Below are 4,416 nucleotides of genomic sequence, written 5' to 3'. Positions count from 1 at the left end.
GTCCAGGGAGGGGAGCTTGGAGGTGGTTTTGCGCGTGGGTCTGAGGCTCCATCTAAGGCCCAGTAGCCTAGGGGGAGCTGATGTGACAGGCCCATGGAGTGTGCACAGTGATGAAAGTGGAGGGCAGGGCTGCTTCATCAGGGGAGCGCCGTGGCCCGGAGGCTCCTACCCCTGAGCTTTCAGGTCTGAGAGAAGATCAGAAACCTGAGTAGAAACTTCTAGCTTATTGGAAAGAAACCAAAATACCAAGAAAACCAAAATGTAACAATCCTGCAAAATAGTTATATTTCAAAAGCAAAATTAGAAAAAGATATTCAGCCTCTCATTTCTACAGTGAAAATGTTTGCTGGGATGTGGATGCATTTTAGTTTATTTAATACATCTGATGTGATGTGGGCAAGGCCCCCTCCAAAGACATGGCTCCTAAAGTCTATGAAAGGAGGTGGGGTGTGAGAAGGCGTCTTCTCCTTCACTGGGACTCACACCCCTCATTCCATAGCCCCCAGGACTCTCTCCTTTTTTCCGTGGGGGAACTCCCCTTTCTGGCCTTTCCTCCATCCTGCTAGGCCCCTCATCCTGGCAGAGGGCATTTGTGTGATGCTGCGCATAGAGTTTGAGGGTTCATAACAGAAGTGCAGTTATCACAAGATCTGGTCCTGATGGTCCTCGTCTGGGGTCGCCTGCTCCCTCGGGCGTCCCACCGTGGCCTCCACACGGCTGGATCTGGTCACGCAGTCACCACAGGATCTGGTCCTGATGGCCCTTGTCTGGGGTCGCCTGCTCCCTCAGGTGTCCCACAGTGGCCTCCATGCTGCTTGGTCTGGTCAGGAGCACTCTGGGTGCCCTCTTGCTCCCCGCCTGCTAAGGGCCTTCTGCCGACTCCAGGCAACAGCATCCTATTCCTTCTCCAGGCAAGTGCCCCTGTGGTACCACCCTGCTAGAGTAGATCTTGTTCTTACTGCCCATCCACCTCACCCCGCTCCCACTTCTCAGGATCTTATTTCACACCCCACCCCCTTCCAGTGCTCAACTCACCTGCCTGGGGCTTCTTAGCACCTGCCTGGTCACTGGAACCGCCCCTGCACACGGCCTGGAAAGGACTCACAGCCAAGTGGCAGACCCAGGAGGTAATGGACATATGATTGGATCTCATCTTGGCTAATCATTCCCTAAAAGAAATTTTGTAAGGAGTCAGAAACCTCTCCCACTTAAAAGCAGATGTCCAGAATCCAAACTCTGTGTCTGTCTCAGAAAACTGGAGGTTTCCTATATGAAAGAACATTCTGGCCAGTGTGGCCGATATCACCAACATAATAATATAGACAGAATAGCTCTTTCGCATTCTAAGTAACACGGTGACTTTAGAGGGTTTTTTTTTAATATTTAATTGTTGTAAAATACACATAATATAAAACTTACCATGTTTTTTTTTTTTTTTTTTTTTGAGACAGAGTCTGTCTCTCACCCAGGCTGGAGTGCAATGGTGCGATCTCCATTCACTGCAACCTCCGCCTCCTGGGTTCAAGCAGTTCTGCCTCAGCCTCCCGAGCAGCTGGGATTACAGGCGTGCACCACCAGGCCCAGCTAATATTTTTGTATTTTTGCAGAGACGGGGTTTCACCATATTGGCCAGGCTGGTCTCGAACTCCTGACTTGGGATCCGTCCGCCTCGGCCTCCCCATCTTAGGCATTTTTAAGTACACAAAAATATATTCACATTGCATGAAACCAGTCTCTAGAACATCTTCGCACACATTGAAGCAACTCTGCATTTCCCCGTCCCTCCAGCCTCTAGCAGTCCCTATCTTACGTTTTGTTTTTATGAGTGACTCTAGATACTTCATATAATATCATTTACTTTAAAAGATCCAAAGGTATCCCTAAGATGGGGGAATTAGCCACCCCATTTAGTGTGCGCCTAAACACTTCCCCGCCGTACATTTGTTCATTCATTCCGACACCACGAGTGGCGGGTTGCGTTTGGGTGTCTGGGAGACTCTGTTGAATGTGTTTTTCTATTGGATTGGTTGCCTGTTTATTAGCTTGTTGAAGTTCTTGAGAATCATGGTTGCTACAAATACATTTTCTCTGTTTGAGGCTTGCCTTTTTAGTCTCTTAATGCTGTCTTTTTGACACCAAAACTTTAAATGTGGTGAAATATATTAGTCTTTCCCTTTATGGTTATTGCTTCTTAATTGACATTTATGGCATCTTTTCCTAATTTGATGTCCTGAAGATATTTTTCTGTTATCTTCTAGATCAGTGCCATTCAGTAAAAATATGAAGTGAGACATGTATTGTCTATCTAGACTAAATATTGTCTATTTAGGCTAAATATCTAGTGTCCACATCGAGAGAGAAGAAGGAACCTGATAAAGCTAATTTTAATAATGTTTTATTTAACTTGGTATATCCAAATTAATTTCAAAGTTTCAATATAAAAATTGAGACATGGCCGGGCGTGGTGGCTCATGCCTGTAGTCCCAGCACTTTGGGAGGCCAAGGCGGGAAGAACACATGAGGCCAGCAGTTCGAGATCAGCCTGACCAACATGGTGAAACCCTGTCTCTACTAAATACAAAAAATTAGCCAGGCATGGTGGAGCATGTCTGTAATCCCAGCTACTTGGGAGGCTGAGGCAGGAGAATTGCTTGAAACTGGAAGGCGGAGGTTGCAGTGAGCCGAGATTGCACCATTGCATTCCAGCCTGGGTGACAGAGCCACACTCTGTCTCCAAAAAAAAAAAAGAGAGACATTTGACATTGTTTTTCCTACCGTTTATTTATTTATTTATTTATTTTGACATAGAATCACTCTGTTGCCCAGGCTGGAGTGCCGTGGTGCAATCTTGGCTCACTGCAACCTCCGCCCCCCGGAGTTCAAGCAATTCTCCTGCCTCAGCCTTCTAATTAGCTGAGATTACAGGCGCCTGCCACCGCACCTGGCTTTTTTTTTTTTTTTTTTTTTTTTTTTTTTTTGGTATTTTTAGTAGAGATGGGGTTTCACCATCTTGGCCAGGGGTCTTGAACTCCTGACCTCGTGATCCACCCATCTCAGCCTCCCAAAGTGCTGGGATTACAGGCGTGAGCCACCACGCCCAGCCCGTTTTTCCTACTGTTTAAAATTCCAGCAGGGCGGCAGTGGGGGCGCCTCTGGAGGCTGCAGTCCAGGTCCTGGCTTTGGCCCTAGCCCTACCGTGGTGACCCTTGCTGAACTGCTGGTGCTCCTGGCCACTCTCCTGGCCACGGTCTCAGGCTACTTTATTAGCTTCGACCTGCATGCCGAGAAGTGCTTCTTTGAGCGGGTCACCTCGGGCACCAAGATGGGCCTCATGTCTGAAATGGCGGAGGGCGACTTCCTATACATCGACGTGGAGATTACAGAACCAGATAATAAAGGGATTTACAAAGGAGACCGAGAATCCAGTGGGAAAAACACATTTGCTCCTCACATGGTTGGAACTTAGAAATTTTGTTTTAGTAACCGGATGTCTACCATCACTCCAAAAATAGTGAGGTTCACCATTGATATTGGAGAGGCTCCAAAAGGACAAGACATGGAAAAAGGAGCTCACCACAACAAGCTAGAAGAAATGATCAGTGAACTAGCAGTGGCGATCACAGCTGTAAAGCACAAACAGGAATACATGGAAATTGGGAGAGGTACACAAAGCCATCAACAACAACATCAACAGCAGAGTGGTCCTTTGGTCCTCCTTTGAAGCTCTTGTTCTAGTTGCCATGACATTGGGACAGATCTACTACCTGAAGAGATTTTTTGAAGTCTAGAGGGTTATTTAAAAAGCCTCTTCCTGACTGGGCACGGTGGCTCACGCCTGTGATCCCAGCAGATCACGAGGTCAGGAGTTCAAGACCAGCCTGACCTACATGGTGAAACCCTATTTCTACTAAAAATACAAAAATTAGCCGGGCATGGTGGCAGGTGCCTGTAATCCCAGCTACTCAGGGGGCTGAGGAAAGAGAATCGCTTGAACCTGGGAGGTGGAGGTTGCAGTGAGCCGAGTTCATGCTACTGCACTCCAGGTGACAGAGGGAGACTCTGTCTCAAAAAAAAAAGCCTCTTCCTGATGATCCTAAACTCTGAATTCACTGTTTACCAAACACCTTGGTTATAGTAATATCATTAGTTTCTCCATTTTTATTTTCTGAACTGTACATTCACAACTTATGTTTCTTTGTGATTAATAGATATTGGGATATTGGGAGGAAACACCTTTTTAGGAAAGTTTTGGTGAAAATTTGACAGTGGATTGGCATAATTTCATATTTAAATGCTGCCTCCATTATATAGGTTCTTCCAGGAACTCAAACACTGTTAAGTGAAACATGGGGTATGGTTTTTATTATTTCTTCTTTTTGTTTTCACAATAAAATTCTGTTCAGGAAATCAGCACAA

General features: G+C 46.2%; 1 pseudogene; it reads left to right on the top strand.

Annotated features, from left to right (window-relative positions):
- The first annotated feature begins 416 nt into the window (after positions 1-416).
- Positions 417-3,800, top strand: LOC100448938 (transmembrane emp24 domain-containing protein 2-like; annotated as a pseudogene).
- Positions 3,801-4,416: the final 616 nt, after the last annotated feature.

Source organism: Pongo abelii, chromosome 23 (assembly GCF_028885655.2).
Source record: "Pongo abelii isolate AG06213 chromosome 23, NHGRI_mPonAbe1-v2.0_pri, whole genome shotgun sequence".
NCBI classification, from domain to species: Eukaryota; Metazoa; Chordata; class Mammalia; order Primates; family Hominidae; genus Pongo; species Pongo abelii.
The sequence above is the reverse complement of the archived record's forward strand: the minus strand, read 5'-3'. Positions and strand labels throughout refer to the sequence as shown.